General features: G+C 36.6%; 1 long non-coding RNA gene across 1 annotated transcript; it reads right to left on the bottom strand.

The window, feature by feature from the left end:
* Nucleotides 1–1,232: 1,232 nt before the first annotated feature.
* On the bottom strand, nt 1,233–5,883 carry LOC114306106 (uncharacterized). Its single transcript, XR_014346789.1, has 3 exons — nt 4,927–5,883; nt 1,912–1,981; nt 1,233–1,410 (listed from the first exon to the last, which is right to left on the bottom strand). It is a non-coding gene; the product is annotated as an uncharacterized LOC114306106 (long non-coding RNA).
* Nucleotides 5,884–24,021: the final 18,138 nt, after the last annotated feature.

The following is a 24,021-nucleotide window of genomic DNA, read 5'->3' as shown; positions in this document are numbered from 1 at the left end:
CTCCGGATTATGATGGACCTCCAGGACTTGATATTAGAAAAATAGTCCAGCGGATTAAAAAAATTGTGTTCTTATTTATTTTTTATTTTATTTTTTACATGTCGGGCATTTTTTTTGAACATTAATATTTAATTTTTTATATTTTTTATTAAGTAAAAATTATTATTTTATTTGTTTTATTTTTTTCTGAAATTAATTTATTTTATATAAAAAAATTTTACATGTTGGGCATTTTTTTTAAAACATTAATGTTTTTGTATTTTTTTTATTTGTTTTATTATTTTATATTTATTTTATATAAAAATAATTTAACAATCCCTACACTAACAACCATCATCAAAACAAATACAATTTTACTTAATCCCTTCACTATCAATCTCTTCACTATGAATCTTCTCACTATCAATTCCCTTTATTCTACTTCTGAAGAAAACAAAAGAGGCCTAATATTATTCAAAGCTTAGGCTTCGTTTGGCAAGTAGTTGTTTTAGTCTAAAAGTCCAAAAGTTACTAAAAAAATCAGAAAGCCTATAATATGTACAAAAAGGTTAAAGATTCTCTTTTTTGTCTACTTTTTACGCATCTTTCGTAAAAAGTTAAAAAATCATTCCAAATATATTAATTTTTTTATTTTATATTTTAGTCAAAAAATCAAAAAATTACTAAAATAACCTATTCGAGGCCTTAAATCAAGGAACGTCAGCAAAAATATCCTCCTAATGGCTTTTCTTTTTATCTCTCTTCAGTTTTTAGCAAGTAAAGGGGCATGCTTGATATATATATATATTAGCGTATGCCCATGCCTAAAGACACGGTGTAAATAATATTAAGATTAAAATGTAGTTATAAAAATATATTTAACAGACTGTACTCTACAATTCCAAACAAATCAAATATAAAAAAAATTAAAATATCAAATAATGCACACCAGCCAATGCTCTGCAATTTAAAGAAATTAAAACTTAAATGTACACCAGTTAGTGCTACTGCTGCTAATCAAATTATAACTACATAAGAACCAAGTTTGACTGACAAAAAATAAAAATAAATAAATAATATAAAATCCCAATCAACAAATCCAATTGTATAATTGCATTATGTCATGATTTAGAACCAAGTTTGACTCAAAGGCAACACCGCATCTCATTACCAAACTCTGGATACTAATCTTAAAATGCAAGCTCCCATAGAGAGAGTGAGAATATTTTACAAACATCATGGGCATATTTATAATTTACCCTTTTTTAAGATTTTGTGAAAATTTGAGAATGGAGAAACAATTGCTGGATATGAGTATCCTAACGATTGTTAAATGCAAAGCAAAGCACTAACCAACAAACTCAACTTCAGATAAAGTTTCAGATGTGTAATGACTTCACATCAACCATCTCCTCATCCTTAAATTCCTCCCTGAAATATATTGAAAGCATTCCATCAATTAACCATAAAAAAATAATAATAATAAAAATAAATAAATAAAAACTATATACAAAAAATGTTAATGGTGTAGACAAATGCATAGTAATTGAAGGGGAACACTAACACACTGGGTATAATAACAGTTGGTAGAGACCCAGCCTTTCAACGCTTGAAGCTCTATTCATGGGGCTATGGATGGCAGTGTAAAAATGAACTGGTGCACGGAGCAATATGCTATACTATTCAATTCACTTAATTCAATTCAAAGAAACACATAAATATCCCATAAACACATAAGTAACTTGACTTTCAATATATTAAGAAGTTTTAACGTTGTCCCTCTGTTAAATGCATTCACACAAACCTAACTATCTTGGCTTTGTTAAGCATTTTAGGACATCAAAATAACAATGGGAAGAGTCTAAATAACATCAATATCAACTGCACAAAGAGGAAACAGTGGATTACTCAACTGTAAGGAAGATGGCTTACCAGGAACAACAGTACCAAAAATTCTCGATTGAAACTTTGCAAAATTCAGATTGCGATTGAAAGACAACACCTGAAACGAAATAAAACAATAATAATAACAACAATGAGAGCAATTTCCATGTCGCACATTGCAATTCATGAGTAGTGAAAACTAAATGACACAATGTGGAAACAAAATTAGAACAAAAATAAATAAATAAATAAAAATAAAAAATACACATACAACAGAATTAGGTCAAATTTTTATTTTTGACAGTTATTTTGATGTTAAAAAACAAATTCACTCTAAATTGAATGCAAGGCAACAAACCAGAGATCGGTGGGGAAGTCAATTTTCAAATATAAATGAGTGGTCTTCTAGAAATGATAAGATGAAATTTTTAAATGATGCCAACTTCTTTTAGATCTGTCAGCATACGCAGAAGCAAAAGCCCCATCCACGAAAAAGCAGTTCCCATCATCTACCACCACCACAGAATTATGGTATATGCCAGCATATCAATGCAGAGCACTATCAAACCACAAATGGGCAGTTCAATTTTCAAATTCAAATGAGATAGTTTTCTGAAAATGATATTTGGATTCAATTTTGAAAGGATGCCAACGCTGGTCAAGCCGCTAGTAATGAAAACATGGTGACAACAGAATATCTGGAAGAAACAACTACACACAGTCACAACACAAACAGAAATATAGGGTAGGAATTACTGGAGAGATCGTAGGCCAACAAACTTCTTCATGTGGCAATTCATCTCAACACACGTCACGGTATTTGAGCAATATAAATGTAAGGAGAAGTGACCTTTGATTTTTTATAAAGATAGAAATTTTTTTCCATGCAGAAGTTAGTTCAGTTTTAGTCTAATTCAGTGCATTTTTCAATATTATTGTCTGTCTACCATCTTAAATATCAACACATCATGAGATGATACTCACCTAATGGTCTTAAATGCAAATCTATAAGAAACATGCACACAACAGTGCCAATGAAAATCATGTCAACATTATTACTACATAATTAAGACGAATGGTAAGCCTAGCATATGTTCTTCTTTGGGATATGTTTAACTTCAAACCCAACTTCTCTCAAAGTTAAATGCATATAAAGAAAGGGGGGGAAGGGCCTTTCTAAAAACATAATTATGGTTAGCGCAGATACTATAACAGAACAACAAAAATATTTCATCACATTATTTGAACCTCCAGAAAGCAACAAAAAGTTGGAGTTTTTCAGTAAACAGAACCAAATAACCACCAAACATGAACTTTGTCAAATAAAACTACACGACAGACAATTCATGTTACAATTAGCTGATAAGAGCAGAACCAATGTACCTGAACTTCAAAGTAAGTGCAGATATACTTTATGTAAAGATAATTAACAGAACTTATGTTTGCCTTGTATTATGTTGATTTCACTTCCCTGAACTTCTGGAAGCTCAGTTTTTGGCTTATGCAGTTGGGTCTCTGCACTGGAATTAAGAATTATACCGAGTTAAATTCACACTCTTAGATACCTGATTATTGATTAGGCCAATAAATCTGTGTACAAAGCAGTGGATTAACCACGTGCTAAATTTCCACTTTCCTTCACGTCCATGCAGGGACAAAGGTTAAACTGTGAACACTCCTAATGTGGAGCAGCCTGGACCTTGAAGAATTAGAGATGAACATTTACGACAGCCAGCAGGATGGATTGAAGACAGAAAAACACTTAAAAGTGAAAGGAGCGCTGGACTTGTTGATATGGTAAACTCTACATTCTTAGAACATTTTACAACATTTTCGATCTCAAATTACTGAAGCTGTTTAATTTTTTTAAGGTTTATTTGATATGCTGTTTTCTGTTTCATGGGCATAGTCATAATCTTTTGGAGTGACTAATGTGTTATTGGTAGTTGAATTTTTTTTCCAATTCAAGTGTATTCTTCCTTCGAGGTTCTGAAGACTTCTACCACAACAAATTAATTTCAGGAGTCCAATTAAACAAATCGCTCTGTGTGTGTTGCTTTGTCAACATAATTTCTGAAAATAAAGTTAGATCAACGTCACTTTGTTACAAACAAAATGAATTTGCGAAACTTTCTACCAAAGACATATTTTTTACCAAAGATTGCCTAAGTGCAGAACCAATATAATAACACAACCAAAAATATGTATATACACAATGAATTGAAGTACCAACCACAAAGAGCAGACACAACCACAAAGAACAGACACAGCACAGAGAGAGAGAGAGGAAGAAATTGCGATGCCCAAAAGAAAATTATCTGAACCAAAGCACCACCTACTGTTTTCAATGGAGGTTCAGATGATGCTTTGATGATGATAAACAAAAACATTAATTTAAACCATTATAGACCTTAATTCCACCAACAAACAACAATTGGCTCACTGAGAGAGGTACCGGAGGGGGTTCGAAGCAGAGAGAGAAAGAGAAGACGACGGCGTCGAATAGAGAAAGAATCTGTGGTGGTGGTGAAGTTGGTCGTGGAACAGAGGAGCCAACTCGGTGACCCAGTTCTCAATCGGAACCCTATCTTGCAAACAGCGAACACTGAGAGAGAAGGGGGGAGGGTAGGAAATAAGAATAGAAAGGGAGAGAGAGAGAGATATAAAGAGGGAATGGGGGAGGAGACGTGGGTAGGTGGGAGAGGGAGAGAGCACATAGGGTTTGGGCGGGAATAAATCATCATCCGAACCATTGATGTTTATCAAAATTGATCTCAGCCTTTGAATCTAAATGTATCTCACATACATTTTATACATTTTCAAAAACCTTCCTCCCTTATTGTAGAAATGAATTGTATTGTTGGAAGTGTTTTAAAAATGATATTTCTTTATTCTCAATCACCCCCCCCAAAAAAAAAAGAATTGCCAAAGCAACAATACAATTCATTTCTACAACATACAATGAGAGCAAAACAACTCAACAATACAATTCATAAGACTATTGACACCATAGGTCCATAATCATGTTTATATCAGTAACCTTTACATGAAGAAAAGCAATACCTGCTCAAAATGGAGGAACCCCACATAACATAATTTCGCTTCAAAACCTTCTGGGCCATATAGTATGGACTCCCCACAATCTTTGAAAACTTCTCCCCTGAATGAAGATGTAAAGGAAGTTTAAAAAATCATCAAAGAACCCACTCAAACACCATAACATTCTCAACTAAAATATTCAAAGTGACCAATTAAATCAAGAATAACAAATGCATGGAAATAATCAGAAGAATGTCTAATCATTGCCCAAAACATACACCAAGGAATAACAAAGGAACTTTGGGTTCTTTAATATTGGCCAGGGAAAAAGAATAAAAGACATGAAAGAGAAGCTCAGACTTCACCATTCAAAAATCCATGCTTAACACAATTCTAGTGAAACATAACATGACTAAAGATATAAAGGAAGACATCATACCAAGGAAAGATATATGCCCTGTTTGTGGGTAAATGGTAGTACCAATTTACAAAACTCACCCATGCCATGATGGGTATAATTAACCAGTAATCAGGGGAAGATCGATTTAAAATGCTTAGAAATCGGATTATCTACAGAGGTCTCTTAAATGCTCACATGAAAAATCCATATGGAAAAATTCATTAACAATATTGTAACCCATATGAAAATCAACCAAAATTTCCCAAAATTTCAGCAATTTTTTAATAAAAAAAAAAACACTAAGGCTAGAGAAAAGTGATTGATAGTATGCTGGTTATTAAGTGAGGATAGAGAAAAGTCAAAAATATAAGGAATAAAAAATGCGAACATGATCTCTTGCTATCAGAGAGAGAAGGGAGGTTAACCAATGATCCGTACCTAAAAATAATATCACAACACATACAAAGTTTGAACTATCCATCACAAAAATATAATTCTAATTACTTTCACATAATTCAACATATCACTAAAACTAACATCGAAAAACTGTTTGTAGTATGATGTGCTTTTGTGCTCGAAACTTTGGTACAACAATTATGTTAAATAAACACAAAAAAAATGTGGACAAAAAAACAATGCATACAACAACACAACTATAAAAAGAACACACATACAACAACACGCATGAGAAAGAATAAGACATGAATTGGAACTAACTAAAAGGAAGCTACCATCCATCTATTGAACCTCAAATATCCAAGTAGATCAATTTCAGAGAACTTTATTTTTTCAACACAAAAAATAAAATAAAATAAATAAATACAAAGTTAATAGCTGAAACAAAAAAGAAGAAGCCATCAATCACCAAGAATTTGCCTACAACATTTAAGAGGGTACTTCACCAACATTAAGAGTTGAAAGTGAAACCACCTTCTTCTTCACTTATGAGGTACCATTATGCATAGTCATCCAATTAAAAGTCTAACGCAGGTTTAAACTACTTCAAGCATAAAGTAAGTTTATGCCATCACTCATTACTCCAAGATGACTAACTAATAACATAGATGGTCTATTGAATTAATTTAGTTCCAAAACCAAATATTTGAAGAAAAAAAGAAATGGCCAATTGGCTTAAAATTGGCTCTTGTTACTCTAGACCTCTTTACTATTTTCTTTTTTCAAATTCTTTCTAGATCTCATTGAGCCAATCTCAGCATTATTAATAGTCTTACAAAATAACTGGCAAAGCTGAAAGTATAATTATTTTTTTTTTATCACAACTTACAATCCTCACTCTGAAAGTAAAATAAAAAAATAAGAGGAGAAGAAGAAGAAAGAAAAAAAAAATGAAGAAATGAAATAATAGGCTTAGCTCCTGTAAAAAATAATAGATGATTTTCACCCAATGAAACTAAAATATATTCGTTAAGAGTCACAGGGGTAAACGGAAGAAGAAAAAAAAAATTTGACTCTAACCCATCCAATCAAAATTTTAATTTATTATAATCACCTTTGTTTGTCACATCTATTTTAAAATGAATATACAATTGTGCTTACAGTGTCTAAATTTTAAAATGAAAATTTTAATTGATTATAAGCACTGGTAGAGTTATAGGGTGTGAAAAAAGTAATAGGCAAGTTATAATATTTGAATCAACATAATCTAAATTTTTCTTCCACCTCCAAAAAAGAAACTCAATAAATAAACTTCTAGTTCCCCAAACAAAGATCCAAAATTGTGAAGGAAAAAAAAAAAGCTCACATCTATTTTAAAATGAATATACAATTGTGCCTATAGTGTCTAAATTTTAGAATGAAAATTTTAATTGATTCTAAACGCTGGTAGAGTTATAGGGTGTGAAAAAAGTAATAGGCAAAGTTATTTCTTGAAACTCCCCCAAAAAAGAAAAAAAGAAACTCAATAAATAAACTTCTAGTTTTCCAAACAAAGATCCAAAATTGTGAAGAAAAAAAAAAACTCACTTATTGCTCTCCATTTCTTAAAAAATTCACTAATAGACCCACACAACACTTCCATTTATTGTACAACTTGAATTTTTCAAGTCTAATCAAAACAAAGTAAAACATCTTGTTTTTGAAAAACAATAAAATCAAACATAAAGGCATTCTAAAATTATCACAATGATTATTATAAAAATTGTATGAAATTCAAAAATTAAAATAGAAGACCCAAATTATCACCATAAAAAAATCAAGTACTCGCTCTTCTTGGTTCTAAACCTAGTTTAACAAAATTAAGATTTTTAATTTTAAATTTAAGATTCACAACATGTAAAAATTTAAGATTCTTAATTTTCACAACATGTAAAATGAAGCCAAGTTGAACAATAGATAAGAAACAAATTACCTAATCAACCATTGTAGCAACCAAAGCCATAACAACTTTTTATGAGCTAATCAAACGCTCCATCGCCAAGGCATATGTGCCTGAAGCAAAAGGAAGAATAGAAAATATAGGTAAGCAAGCTCCATTATCCATTATCCAAAATCGACTCCCTAAAAATTGCCCACTGTTTGTTATTAAAAATAAGATCCAACTCCCACTGTTTAATTCACCAATTTGAATATACCTCTATTTTTGTTAACCTTACCAAATATCCAAGGCATGTATCATTCACTATTTGGGGGGAAATGTAGAAAATGATAGATTCACTCACTAAGATAACTTTGATCAATTAGGACATCCACATTACCAGCACTAAGTGCATTCAAGCACTGTTAATCAAACTCTCTCTATGGGAAAGGTTGTTTAATCATTTACTTGGCATGTCATGATAGATTCACTCACTATTTGAACAACAAAAAAGTATAATTATATAAGCAGTTGGTTTAACGAAAAGAAAATAAACTATTTTCATTGAGGCATTTTACAGAACATCCAAATTTTAACCGTTAAAAACAACCGCCACAACTTTCTAGCAAAATTTGCAATTAGTTACCTAACCAAAGCTAACGATCAAGAAGATAACCAACAATTTTATAGCAATTAAGATAGACTCACTCCAAAATAACAACATCAGCACTTGTCCCAGAAATTTCATTTTCTTTACTGTTGTTGCCACTTTGTCAACAACCAAACAGGACTGAAATATTTCTATGCTGATAACAAACAAACAAATAAAAATAAAAATAAAAATAGAAAAACAAACCCAAATAAAAAAAGGGGGGAAAAAGTGAGAGAGATGAAGCAAAGATTGATTATCATATCAAAATCCAAAACCCAAATAAAAACCCTAGATTCTTTCCCAAAAAAAAAGAAAAAGAAAACAACAGGGAGGATAGCTTCTACCTTGGAGCTGTGTAGAGAGAGAGGAGGCAGAGATTGAGGCAGATAGTAGAAATCACCACCGGGGCTATAGTCCAGAAATCACCATAGGAGATCAAACTTGTAGAGAGAGAGCTTGGTGGAAAGAGGAAGATGTGTGGTGGGAAGAGGAAGAGAAGAGGAAGAGGTATGCGAGAGAATGGAGTTTCAAATTTTAAAATCAAAATCAGAGAGAGAAAGAGTGAACATGATCCCAGATTTTGGAGATTCAATTTTGAGGGTGAGAAAAAGAGAGAGAGAGAGAGAGACATTTTCACCCAAATGATCCCAGAAATACCAAACTAATCTGAAGCATTGATATTCACCCAAAAAAATCTGAACCATTGAAATGTCCAAATGAGAGTGAGACATTTTCAACCATTGGATTGAATTAATTTGATGGTGTATATTTTGACAAATAGACAAAAGTCTCATCAAGATTCAAAAACCCTTCTCCCTTATTATATAGATAGGAGTATCAATTGATAAAACCAAACGACACTAACTCAATTCCAAAGCCCTTGATTCTGGAGCTTATTGTACCAAATTGAACTCAAATTTTCAATCTGAATCAAAGAATCCAATCTTCTATTTCACAACAATCAAAATACCCACTTAAGAACTGTATATGGGCCTATGTGACTTGAAATCAATCTTCCTATGATACTTCCCTATTCAATTCTTAGAATTTTCAATCGTTTGGTTGTGTTAAACTTGAAGATTTGTGGGACTTGTACTTGAAGATTTGTTGCCAAATAATAATATTTGTTGCCAACAAAAGACAAATAATAATATTTATAAGAAAGAAAAACTCTGAAATTAAAGCTCTAGTCTGGATGTAGTGGTGAAAGGAATCTAGACAGGACTATTAATGAATCCAACTACAAATAAAACTTGCTCTAATCTAAATGGACTTCAGTGGGGTCAAATATTGACCAGTACTTCTTTTTAATTCAATTTTCTATAGTCTTGTTGTTATCCATTTCCTTTGTGTGCAATCAAACGAATACATTTGGAAAAATAACGTAGCACTGTGTTTGGGTCACAAAGTTATAAATAAGTGGAATTTAAAAAAATAAAAATAAAAATAAAAATAAATTTAACACTAAAATAAAGTTAAAAATTAATCACAAAGCTGTGAAAATTAATTACAATGTGAATTGAATTCAACAACATTTCGATATGTTGATTGATGCAATACCCTCTTTTCCTCTTTTCATTTTTTGATCTCATTTTTATAGTTGTGAAAAATGACAGTTAACTATAGGATTTGCCACTGTAAGAATTTATGTATTATTGTGTTTATTGATATTGTTACAAGATTGTTGTGTTTATTGATGTTTATATCTGTATATTACAAGTCCTATATATAGAGAGGTTTTGGGAGTAGTAGGTGTAGAGTGGGTGGTGGTAGTAGGTAAAGTGGAGGTGGTAGGTGGAGTGGGTGAGAAGTAGTGGAGGTGTGTAGTGGTAGGTTTTAGTGGGGTGGATGTAGTGGGTTAGGTTAGTGGGTTAGGTTTAGTGTACATTAACAGCCCCCCTCAAACTCAAGGAGGATAGGAACTAACCAACTTGAGTTTGAAGAGAGTAACAAAACAGAAAAGTAAACTGATAAATAAAAAACAAAACAGGATAGGAGACACGGTATGGTCGTGTCGGACCGTTGTAGCAGACAGTTTACGGGGTCATGTCGGACCGTTGTAGCAGACAGTTTACGAGGTCATGTCGGACCGGTGTAGAAGACAGTTTACGGGGTCATGTCGGACCGTTGTAGCAGACACTGTGTGGTCGTGTCAGACCGATGTAGAAGACAGTTTATGGGGTCATGTCGGACCGTTGGAGCAAACAGTTTACGGGGTCATGTCGGACCGTTGTTGAAGACAGTTTACGGGGTCATGTCGGACCGATGTAGCAGGACAGTTTACGGGGTCATGTCGGACCGTTGTAGCAGGACAGTTTACGGGGTCATGTCGGACCGATGTAGCAGACAGTTTACGGGGTCATGTCGGACCGTTGTTGAAGACAGTTTATGGGGTCATGTCGGACCGTTGGAGAAGACAGTTTATGGGGTCATGTCGGACCGTTGTAGAAGCTGTGGTGGTGCACCGAGGAGGCGACTTAGGGAGTGCGCCATGAGCGACTTATACATGATACTGGTATAACCCCCCCTCAAACTCAAATAGGTGTGAAGATAGAAACCTATTTGAGGTTGAAACAAAGGGATTGATAAAGCTGACCGGTGTAGAAGACACTGTATGAGTGTGTATATAGGCTGCCCAAAAAATATACATGGATGTAGATATCGAGCCCTCAAAAGTCGTGCCCTCAAAAGGTGTGCCCGCACCCTCAAAAGGCGTGCCATCAAAAGGCGTGCCCGAATGCATCAAAAGGCGTGCCATGAAAAGGCGTGCCAGTTTGTCGGCGAGAAGAGGCGCGCGATGCGCGTGGCTGCCTCGGCTATTTAACCAAGACGGAGCTGAGGCCGAGGCAGAGGCTCAGACAAGAAACTGAGAGAAACCTCTGAAGAAGTCTGCGTTGTGCTGAGAGAGAGAGGCTGTAACACTGTTGTGCTGAGAGAGAGAGTCTGTAACACTCTGTTGCGAGAGAAAATGGCTTCGTCGTCCCGTGGTCTACTTACTCTCTTTCCCGACCTCAACGAGTCCACAAGAGAGATAGCAGGTGCGGTGTCCCGTGAACCTCAACCAAACACCACTGGGTTTGCTCCGTTGAACTTTCCGATGCAGTCGGTGGAGCAAAAAATGGCTGTGCAGTCGGATGTGGAGGCCAATCAGTATACTCTGAAGGCATGTGTGGAAAGCATGACGGCGGTCACAAACTTGTCGAACCGGCTGCAGAGTAGGACAAATGAGGTGCAGCATTTAAACTCCCAGCTGGCTCTGCTCCAACGCATGTATAAGGATGCGCGAGCAGAGATAAGCGTGCTAAGGGCAGAAAACAAGGAGCTGAAGCGGAAGGCCACCGTGATGTTCCGATTTGGAGGGCCGCCATATGCGGCAGTGGAGGAGCAGGGAGTAGTGATCGTGCCCAGTGGAGTGGGAAATACGGAGACAACACCGGCAAGGACCGCCCAGGACGGAGGCAAGAAGAAAAGACCGGCGGAATAGGCGAAGAAGGGAGGTCGGTGGGTGGCCGTCTGCAGAAAAGAAAACAACTCTTTTGGTGTGGTTTTGTTTGTTTGTTTGTTTTGTTTTGTTTTTTTTTTTTTTTTTTTTTTTTTTTTTTTGGTAAAAGTGTGATCGGGGTGATCCCTGAGAGGAATAAAATATGGGTTGTTGTGTAAATTTGGAATTGTGGTTTTTTTTTTTTTTTTTTTTTTTTGTGTGGATGAACATGGGGATGATGAAGAGATAATAATGAATAAAAATAATAAAAGGGGGAGTGGAGAACAGGACGAATCAAGAGAGCGGGATTAGAAAAAAAAAAAAGAAAGTGATAAAAAAAAAGAAAGTGTGGGCGGTGGATGGTGGAGAACAGTTCGGCGTGCTAGTATGGCTTCTATGAGCTGCACTTTCTAGGAGGCATTGCTTGTCCTTTTGTTTGTAGTGCCATGTGATGGTTTATTTAGGATCCCCATGTTGGGTATAATATTAAACTTTACTTAGGAAGTGTTACCAGAGAAGGTAAACTGTGTGTTTGGCCAACAACCATTCTCTGACGTATTAATCTTATTATCAAAATACTTTTTTTTTTTTTTTTTTTTTTTTTGTTTTTCAAAAAAAAAAAAGAAAAAAAAAAAGAGTAGAATAAATATAAAAAAAAGAAAAAGAAAGTGGAAAGATAAGAGAGGTTGATTAAAAAACAAAGGATGGTGGGTTGATTAAAAAAAAAGAAAAGTGAGTGAGAGATTCGAAAAAGGTGAGTGGGTGGGTCTTTGCTGTTAGAACTTCGTCCAATGGTGGTACATGCTGTCTAAGCTTAGAGCCATTGCTTCTCTCTCATGGGTTCTGAGCACTTCATCACGTTGGGTCGCAGAACATGGGATTTCCGGCGGTTAGATCAGCCGGAGATCGATTGGGGATCCAGCTTCATCAACATGGACCAGAACCGGTCCAGCCTCTTCTGCTTCGTCGGCGGCGCTCGAGCCGACTTCAAGAACAACTTCAGAGCACTGTTACTGAACCAGTGCGGGAACGAGTCGGACTCGTTCTGATAAGAAGGTTTTGGATCAATGGGTAGTTGCGAAGTACAAGGGACAGGAGGAATTAGGCCTCTTCTCCGATCACCGCCACTGACATGGTGGCTGTGGCGGCTGATTGGCCTTGTGCCATGGCGGATCACAGACCGTTGATCCAAGCTTGAACATATGGCTGTGGAGGCTGGTGATGCACAGAAAAGGTCCATCCTTTTCATGGTTATGAAACCAAAGGGAAAACTCAAGATAGAAGAAAATTAATGGTTCACAAGTATTTGGAACTGAGAGCAAGAGAGACCATGAGAAAGAGCTTCTATATGTAGGGTTCTGGCAGAGAGAGAGTAAAGGCAGGTGTAGAGGTCCGGCGGGCGGCCAAGGCGAGGCTGCCGCCCGCCGGTGAAGCAGAATTATTAGCTTCTTAACCTTGCTCTGATACCATGTAAGAATTTATGTATTATTGTGTTTATTGATATTGTTACAAGATTGTTGTGTTTATTGATGTTTATATCTGTATATTACAAGTCCTATATATAGAGAGGTTTTGGGAGTAGTAGGTGTAGAGTGGGTGGTGGTAGTAGGTAAAGTGGAGGTGGTAGGTGGAGTGGGTGAGAAGTAGTGGAGGTGTGTAGTGGTAGGTTTTAGTGGGGTGGATGTAGTGGGTTAGGTTAGTGGGTTAGGTTTAGTGTACATTAACAGCCACTAACTATGATTCTGAATAGTGGGTAATGTTTTACTCTTACAATAAAATCATGTCATGTGTCTCACTACTTCAAATAGTTTGCCACCATTTAGGGCATTTCAATGAATTAGATACTCATAACGCTGGCCTATTGGGTAGTGATCAACTCTTGTAATAAAGTTTCACAACTCTTAATACTTTGTTATGAGGTGGCATCTGTCTCTTGAATTTAATTCACTATCCACCACTAACCTCCTACCAAATAGAAGATGCAGATATTCTAAAGTGCACTATTCACTATTCACTTAGATCAACACTTTAAAATATTCACTTAGATCAACACTTTAAAATATTCACTTAGATCACCACTAACCACCACTAACCTCTGTCTCTTGAATTTAATTCACTTAGATCAACACTTTAAAATATTCTAAAGTGCTTGTAACCGTATATCCTGTAACCGTAAATCTATAGCTTTATCACGTGGCATGTTCGCATAAACTACTATTTTTGGATATAGACAATTATTTTCCAAACAAAAGCCTCAAAAAATTGTCACTACCACCTATAAAAATTAAACTTTTATAAAAGAAAATCCAACAATAAATCGTTTTAAACAAAATTCGATCACAACATCAACAAAAAAAAATCACCAACAACAAACATATGTCAAACCCTAGCAGACATTCAAGATACATCAAACACCCTCTATCACCATGGAATCAAACCCTAGCAGACATATGTCTGTATATGTATACATGGGTGTATAGTTGTATTACCGGAATCAGAATCGGAGTGTCTGTGAAGCTTTACGCAATCGAAAATGCGATCTAAAAGGAGTGTTCTGAGACTCTGATATTGCCATTGAGGAGAATTGAGAGTCCATGGAATTGAATTCGAATTGAAGAGTTGAGGAAAGTAGGGTTTCGAAATTCCCACGGATTTGCGACCGATTGTGCTGCGAGAGTCGAAATTCCCACGGATTTGCGACCAATTGATGCTGTAAGTTCAGGCGTCGTGAGAAGCACGGGTGATGAAGGATTGGACGAAACCAATGCCGAAAAAACCGAGGAGGTAGATGAAGGAAGCGATGAGGGAGGCGATGGCAGCGATTTCGGAGAGAGTGACGACGTGGAGAGGGGTGGAGGAGGTAGTAAGCCACAGAGAAGAAAAGTGTGAAGAAAATGCCGTTGGTCAGGTGTAGAGGGAGAGGCAAGGCATTAGAGGCTTTTGGGATGAGCAGGATGAGAGAGAATGCGTAGAGCAGATGTGTTTAGCTAGACATGGGAGATGGGAGAGAGAGCAAAGACTTGTTGGGGGGGGGCGAGAGATCTATTGATCTGAACCGTTGATATAAACGTGGGATTAATCTCAGCCATCAAATTAAAATGTATTTCACATATATTTTATACATTTTCAAAATCCTTCCCCCCATATTATATAGATATATAGCATAAATTTTTTAAAGGCAAATGCACGATACAAAATATTTTGCGCTTGAGGTTAAGCATAAGGCTATGTATTTTGAAATTTAATTTTTTTTTATATTTAATAAATAAATAAAATCTATTTCTAGTAGTTTCTCTAGAGTATCTGTATTATTGAAATATTAGTGGTTTCTCAATGTTGTGTTTAAATTTAGAATTTGAAGAAAAAATGTTAAAACAAAAAAACAAAACAAAATAAATAAATATATATATATATATATATGAGACAAAAAAATTAATTTCTATTTTATTTACTTTTCTCTTTTTATTTTTTTCTTCATAAATTCCCCCTCAAAAAATCCAACAAAAGTTAAAAGAAAACTAGTAGTAGTAGTAGACAATTTGGTAGTCACTAATCTTTGTCACCGCTTTAAAAGTCTCTGTCACCCCTCAATTAAATTAATTGGAAAATTCTTGAGCCGACCATTTTTTTTAAAAAAAAAAAATTTAAGTCGACCATTGATATTCAAGCATGAGCAGTACTGCATATTTAAAAGTTTTTATTGAAAAATATTAATATTTAATTTAAATTCATTTGAATCAAAAAATAATAATTAAATTCATCGTATATATAAATCTCATAATACATCAATTCAATATAATACATACATTGTAATTTCGGATAAAATTGTCAACATTGTTATCTCAGAGCATCTCCAATGCACTGGGCATTTAATACTTGTTAGTTAAAATGCCTAGTGTGATTCACTTTTTTCAATTCCAATGCACTAGGCATATGATTAGGCATTTTGGCTCAACTCATATTCACTAGCTACATGTAGCTAGCCTTCAACGCTAGGCAAAATGTATTTAATCATTAGGATCATTTCCCTCCATCTTTATTGTTGACGTGACATTCTATAAAATTAATAGTATTTGGATAAATAGCTAAAATAAAGAGCATGGTTGGAGTAAAAACATAAAACAATTGATAGGCAAAATAAAGTATATACTTTATAGTAATATTTGAATAGGTAAAATGCCTACTACCGTTGGAGATGCTCTAAATGAGGTACAAAAGGGTGGCTCTAAATGCACTCCACAAATTTGGTTGAACCCTCTAATTTTTAGAAAATAATATTATTATTATACCCTTAAATTAAATTACCAAAAAGTCCAAAACCCTAATTGTCACTACCACTGTCGTCTCTCCCTCTACTCCAGCTAGCCATTTGCTATCACCACCTCCTCCTCCTTCTCTTCTTCTTCTTCTTCTTCTTCTACTTTCCTCCTCTACTCCTACCCGTCACCGACGTTGTCTCTTTTTTTTTTTCTTCACCTACAAAACCCCAACCCAGTATCTTCACTTATCTCCCTTCTTCTTCTTCGTCCCTCCCATGCTCCTACCCATTCTTCTCAACTACCGCAACTACAGTTCTTGTTGTCTCCCACCCAATTGCGAACCCCTTTCCTTCATCAAGACTCTCTTACTCCGATGTCCTTTTTCTTGTGGCAAAACCCTCTGCAACCGCAAAAACTAGCCTCATCTCCCACCATGAATCCCCTTCCCATCGCGAAATCCCTTCCAGCACCTCCGTAAACCCTAGATCTAGGGGTTTTGGAAGGAAGAGGAAGACGAAGAGGAAGAGGAAAAGAAGGGCAAGGGACGGTAGACAATGTAGAATGTGGGAGATATTAAGAGGCGACAGTGGTTGTGGCCCGGTAGAAGAGGTCATAGCGGTGGTTTGACGACAAAAGTGCTAGAAGACGAGAGGGTTTGGGAGGTGAGAGTAGGATTGAAATTTTGAATTTGGGAATGGGGTGTTTTGAGTAATTGGATATTCAATCAAATTTGTGGGAGGTATTTAGAGCCATTGGTACAAAAATACTTGGAACAGAAACCAAGTATCAAATGGATTACAGAAACACACATGATTTTGAGTCTACATAACGTGGAGTTTACAGTTATATGAATGTGTGTGATCTAGTCTTTATTTCGTTTTTGCTTTAGCAACAAAGTTCAAAAGCAATAACAACGGGTTATTTAGTATTGTTTATTGTAAATTAAAAATTAATAATAAAAAAATAAAAACAAAAAACATATTAATTCTTTATTATTGTGTTTGGTTGGGAGATTTGAGAATAGATTTAGAAAGAAAAAAGAAAATGATAAATGAAATGTGAATAAAATTTACTTACGTTTAACTAGTTTTCTTCTCTTTTCAAATCATTTCTCATATCCTCCAATCAAATACAGCGTAACTTCCACGTGACTAAATTTTTTAATTTATTTAAACAAAATTTGCTTAACATAATTTGTAAATAGAAGTTACCGTCAAAGTCTGAGGAATTCTATTCTCTACTATAAGAGGCATGACGTGGCTCCTATCCAGGACGCACACGTGTCAATCTCATAACAATTTGGAGGTGATAGCTTAGCTGTCAACACAGGTATGGTTGGTCCCGGTTTCCAAAAGGGTCACGCTCTCCCTCACCCACAATCTTCTTTTGAATCTAATAATTGTGCATGTATGTACACACATATACATACAAAATTTGTCACGGACACCAGAAACAATTTAGGTAATTTTCATGGAATGTCAGATTTATTCACCCAGAAGTGGAAGTTAAATTTATATAAAGATAAATTTAAATTAATGATAATTTTAAATAATTAAATCTAAATTTGTAACGTTGTTGTTTTAAAAAAATATTATGAAATATTATTTGCATAGTGCTTAATGAGAGATTGAAACACTAGATTCATAAAGGTCTCTGAATATTATCTTTGACAATAATTGTTTTAGTAGTTTTTTTTTTTCATTAATTTTTTTAGAAATTATTATGCTGTAAATCCTACTAGACTAAGGCCTGGTTTGGGATGTTAGAAAAAATTCAAAAAGTCAAAAAGTTATAAAAAAAAAAAACAAAAAAAAGTCATCACTATTCACAAATTAAAAATATAAAAAAATTAATATACATAATATTTCAATACAAACCAACTTTACACTGTAAAAGGTACTAAATTGATGGGAAAGTTCCGTGAAATGAACAAAAAAAAATACATATATATATTTACTAAGTTGGACGGTAATGTTGGGCCCGTAGGGGCCCACCACCGATCCCGTTTTGATAATCTGAACCATTCAATGTGTAAAACTCGTCTAGTACTATATGCCTATAAAAATCACTTTGATCGGATATCGCTAACTATATGATCAAATCAGTTTTGTATAAAAAATGGATGGTGTCATAATTAACAGTTGACAAAAAAACTAATCCGATCAGATAGCTATAGATATCCGATCAACGTGATTTTTTACAAACATATAATACTCGACGAGTTGTACATATTGAAGGTTCCGATTAGCAAAACAGAACCCGTTGTGGCCCCCACTGGCCAAAGAGTACCGTCCAATTGGTTGCCCGAAAATGAGGCAGCCATTTCTTATTACACCACCTTGCAAACCTTGCTGCCACCGTACAGCTTACACTGTCAAAACTTTTCCTATACACTAATATATACAATTTTTTAATGCACATTTTTTCGTAAAAATTCAAAAAGCTAACCCAAATATCCATCTTTTTTTCGTCAACTTTTTAGTCTAAAAAGACAAAAAGTACACTTATTTAGGACATCCCAAACAACCCCTAAAATTCTCTAAAAAATTTAAAAATAAATAAATAATTTTGAAAAAAACTTTAGTAAAATCAAAAAATACAACCAAAAAAAAAAAGTCATTAGTGAATTTCTTTGAATTTTGAAGGTGTTTTTTTAACTTTTTAATTTTAGATCATTCCAGGCTATTACCTTAAAGATATAAAATAAAAAAAAAATTGAAATTAATTTTAAAAAAATCACTAGAAACAAAGAAAAAGAAAAGAAAAAAATTGTTTTAGCCATTGCCAAACAAAAGTTGACTCATAAATTTGTTGACTACATTATTGATTGGAAATATCACATAACAATGTCACATGATTATTTTAGAACCATTGTGTACGAGTAAGAAAGATTCTTCTCGTATAATTCTGTTGATCAAATCCGCGCTCCTCCAAACGTCGTCGCTTTACTCCCTGAAAACACAAACGTGAGCTAGCTAGCGGATGTGTGCCGGATATCTCTCCAATGCCTAAGTCAGCAAATAGACAAATAGACAAAAGCTCTGTGTATTCGAGAATCAAAGTTGTGTTACCTCTCCATAGGTAATGATATGAGCTTTTATAAGTTTCGCGTGACACAATCCTAGTAGGACTCTTATTCCTCCATGCAGAGTCCTCCTAGGAATCATACTTCTGAAAGATAATGCTTATCCTTCAACACTTCCCTCACTGCTTAAACCAAGTGAGATGGTCCTAGCTCGGTGTCATATCCAAACAACCGAGCTAGCATTGCCATGACACAATGACAATGTAATCGAGCTAACAATACTCATGTTACATTTATCGCGGCGCTTTATGTGTAACATGTACCTCGGCTTTGCTTGTAGACCGTGCTAACCATAGTGTACTTGGACCGAGCTACTCAACAGCAAGGTCCTAAATAGAAGCCAAAAATACGTCGGCTCAAGATGGTTTGACCGGGCTAACTGTCACCGCGCCGACCGTGGTGACCGAGCTAACCACTAAGCTCCTTCGGACCGGGCTATCTGTAAGGCTCCTCTGGACCGGACTAATTACAAGGGTCTTTTACTCAGCCCTTCTTACTGTGACCCACAGAATGGCCCATTACCCAGCTCAGCCCAATTTACATATAAATTACCCTCTCAATTGCCCCTTAATTCCATCTGCGCAGCATGATAGGGATTGTCTGTTACCAGCCGAGCTAAAAAAGCTTTAGCCTTCTAATCGAGCTAAATTCGTACCGTGCTATCAATCTATCTAGTTAAAACATCTCTTCAGTCTCTAACTGAATCGATTTCTATTCCAAGGACACGTGGCAGACTTTGATTAGCCAAATGCAGCTGTCACGCTGTCTTCATACTCTGCGTTTTTTGAACAGTCCCGCTTTTTTGTCCTTCTTTACACAAAAACTACTCATTTTTGAATCTATCACGTTTACTATTCATCATTTTTCTCTCTCTTTGAACTTCTTCTCCCTTATTCTCTTGCAACTATGGAGCTCGTGTTCTTACTGGAATCTTTTTCACCTTTGGTCTCTCCATTTTGAACTGGTAGGTAACTCAAATCTGTTTCCTGTTTGCTGATATCGTCCATGTTTATATAGCATGCTTAGTTGTATGTTTTTTCAAAACATATACCATGTTTGCTTCCGTTTTTCTGTGAAAAACCATGTAATAGAACCACTTGTACTCACGAATAAACTGAAGAACGATGTATTTGATCCAAAATCACACATCAACTGAACTAGGATACTGTTTGTATTAGATGCAAGCCTAGCCACAACCAACAACCGCACTAAAACTTATGCCATACTTGCGATTTCCACAAGTTAGGGACCTTTTGTTTCTTTTAACCGAGCTATCGCACCGTACTAGGTTTGCGCAATACCAAGCTAGAAAGCCTCAACCACCGACTGAGCTAAATCTTGGGGCTAAACCAGTTCCCTTAGTTCAAAACCGAACTAGGAATGCTGCTCCAATAGCTTTAACCAAGCTAAAGTCTCTCGCTCAAACCGAGCTAAGAACGATAGTACCCCACGTAGCCGAGCTAGGACTCTTTTTTTTTTTTTTTTTTATCTTTCCTTTGTTTCTTTTAGCACGGTCCAACGATCTATGCTTAACACTTTTTTTTTTTACTTTGCAGACTTTGACTAGGTTGCCCAGGCACTCCTTTGAACGTTCGATCGAGATAACCAACATCTTCTCAGCGCCGAGCTAACACTTAGGCTAATTTATACATAATTTAAACACATGGGAAAGTATAGGTTTTTAGTAAACTCACCAGGTGTTATGGCCGAGTTCCGAAGGGACTACCATAGCCTTGATGATGTCATCTCACCCTAGCCGAACTAGATGTCACACCTTGGGGAAACCCTGGTTTTGTTCCCTTTACCCTTCTTTCCATTGTAGAAACCAGACTAAGATTCCTTGTACACCCTATTCTCTGTGAATTTCTTAGGCAAACCAACCTCTGCCCTACCCAGCTTTCCACAAATTCATACCGTATAATAAATGGTATCGTCGAGCTAAACCGCCGGGCTGGCCTTAACCTCGGTTTAGTCGAGCTTTTCCACCAATATTCCATAGGTTCAAATGAAGATGGCTGGGTTTATTATTTACGAATAAGGCGCCAGAGTGAAAAGATAATAAAGAATACCCCAGATAAGAACGTAAACGATGATGACTTTTTTGGGGTTTTTGGGAATTTCGAAGACCAAGAAGCCCAGATCTCGGGTGACCGAATAAACTGGAATAAAGGAGTCGCCAGTATAATTACCTCGGCTTGTTTTTCTACTTTCTTTTACCTCGGTTTTCTTATGCTGAACCGCACTGACTGTTGTCTTCTTTTTTTCATGCAGATTTGAACTTTCTCAAGTCCCAGTACAACTACCCCAACTTAAACACACTTCGCGTTACACTACGATACCCTAATAGAAGTTGGGCCGAGCTACTGAATTTTGAACCGACGTACAGATACAGTAGCAGGCGAAAGACCAGGGTGACTGACTTTTTGTTGGAAGCCTCTCCTGAACTGGACCCAACCTTGCCTCAAATCAACCTGATCCGACTAACTGCTAAACAAGAAATGACTAAGAAAAGAGCCGTAAGAGCCCTTCTGACCGAGACAAACCAGCCCGAGGTACCCTCAGCTGGTCAAACACAAGAGACCGTAGTAGCCCTACCTAGGGCTGCAAACGAACCGAGCTGTTCATGAACAGCTCGAAGCTCGGCTCGTTAACAGCTCGTTTAAGCTCGTTCGATTACCAAACGAGTCGAGCTCGAGCTTTGTTACCAAGCTCGATTATTAAATGAGTCGAGCTCAAGCTAATATAAGCTCGGCTCGATTAGATTAAATTAGATTATTATATATTATATTATATATTATATATAAGTAATAAAGTCTCCAATCCAAGTCATTAAGAAATAATAAAGAATTGTCCAACAAAAAGGGACATCGCTTTGCTTCTTTTATCATGGGTGAGATTCCTTCAATTTTTCTTATCATTCGATGTGGGACAAGGAGTAGGTGTTGTGTATCACTTTGCTTCTTTTATCCCACATTGCTTCCTTTACAAAATCAAAAGGGACAAGAGCTCTATATAAGTGGAGAAAGCCAGCAGTTTGCCATTACTTCTGTGGTTCAAGTGGCTTTTATTTACAAAGTCGAGCCACACGAGCCGAGCTCAAGTTTTGCTTTAGCCTCACGAGTCGAGCTCGAGCTAAGTAATGTTGAGCTCGATTCGAGCTCGAGCCGAGCTCGAGCACTTAAAAATTTATTTGAGCCGAGCTTGAGCACGATGATGCTCGACTCGGCTTGGCTCGGCTCGTCTGCAGCCCTAGCCCTACCATCCCACCAGCCTTCATCGTCTCGATCTCGCAAGCGCGCTCGGTCTTCTCCACCCGAGCCACGCCTTGTCGATGAGGACGAAACTGTGCTTCCTCCAACCGCAGTATCAAGCCCGCAACCTGAGAGCTCAGACCGAGCTAACTCTTTTGATTGGGCACCGAGATTATCATACCAGAACCAAGCCATCCGAGACACAGATTCAGTGGTGGCAGACAAAGATCACATGCTAGCCTTCAATCTGGCTAAGAGCGTGTGCCTGCCCCCTGATATGGATCATCATGCCCACCTTACCGAGCTAAAAACTATCCGTTCGGCCCCCAAATCAATGGTGCTAGTGAGTATTCTTTCCTTTATCTTCCCATTTTGTGCGTCTGTTAGCTCGGTTCTTACTAAAAATATTGCTTACCACCCTTATGCAGGCCATGCAAAAAAACCAGATTGCACATAAGCGTGTGCTGGAGCTGCGAAAGACAACAAGGCAGGCTGTGGTTGATGTTAACAAGAAGACGGCCGAGCTAAAAGTGGCCAAACAAAAAATGGCTGAGCTTCAATCTGAGGTCGCCCGCCTTACCGGTGTAGTTGACTCAGCCGAAGTGGAGAAACAAAAAGCTTTAACCGAGCTGAAGGACTACTACCTGCGCGAGCTTGCCACAATTGAGGTGAAGAAGACGGCCGAGATAACTGAGTTGGAAAAGAAGATTGAAGAAGCGGAAGACCGCGGCTACAAAGAAGGCGAGGCAACCTATATCCTGCAGTGCGAAGCTGGAAAGGATTTATTCTTCAAGTGTAGGTGGAAAGCGACGATGGCACAGCTCGGTCACAGTCTTGACACCGATATCTTCCTGAACCTCCCTTCACACTTCATACCGGGCTACATGGCGGAGTACGCTTAAGCCATTCATCAAAAATTCCTTCAATCTGAGGATGATGAAGAAGAGACCGTGCCTAACAATGCCCCGGTTGCCAATGATCCTGCCATCCAGTCAGGTCGGATGGAACCACCGGTGGAAGACCTGACAACCGAGCTACCAACTGAAACCGGGCTCCGAGTTGAACTGGATGCTGATCTTGATGACCTGTTTACTTGACTTTGTATTTTCTTCTTTTTACTTTTGGAAAGAAAACTGTAACCGGGCTGAAATCCCACCATTTTGTAACTCTTGATTTGCACTCTCAATGAAATCTTCTTTTGTTCCAATTATTATTTCGGTTAATTTCCATACATGTACTTTACTCTTTAATCTGAGTGAAATATAATATTCTTTGGCCGAGATACTTTATTCCGGTCTTAACTTTGCAATCTAAATGGCCATACGTGCCAACCTCTTCAGCCTAGATCCTTATCTCGGCTAAAAAACAATAAGTGTTGGTTTTTCCAGCCAACCTCCTCAGCCTAGATCCTTATCTCGGCTGAAGAACAATAAGTGTTGGTTTTTCCGGCCAACCTCTTCAACTTAGATCCTTATCTCGGTTGAAGAACAATAAGTGTTGGTTTTTCCAGCCAACCTCTTCAGCATAGATCCTTATATCGGCTGAAGAACAATAAGTGTTGATTTTTCCGGCCAACCTCTTCAACTTAGATCCTTATCTCGGTTGAAGAACAATAAGTGTTGGTTTTTCCAGCCAACCTCTTCAACTTAGATCCTTATCTTGGTTGAAGAACAATAA

Source organism: Camellia sinensis, chromosome 12, assembly GCF_055761805.1.
Source record: "Camellia sinensis isolate YWXY chromosome 12, ASM5576180v1, whole genome shotgun sequence".
Taxonomy (NCBI): Eukaryota; Viridiplantae; Streptophyta; class Magnoliopsida; order Ericales; family Theaceae; genus Camellia; species Camellia sinensis.
This window is presented reverse-complemented; position numbering and strand designations above follow the sequence as displayed.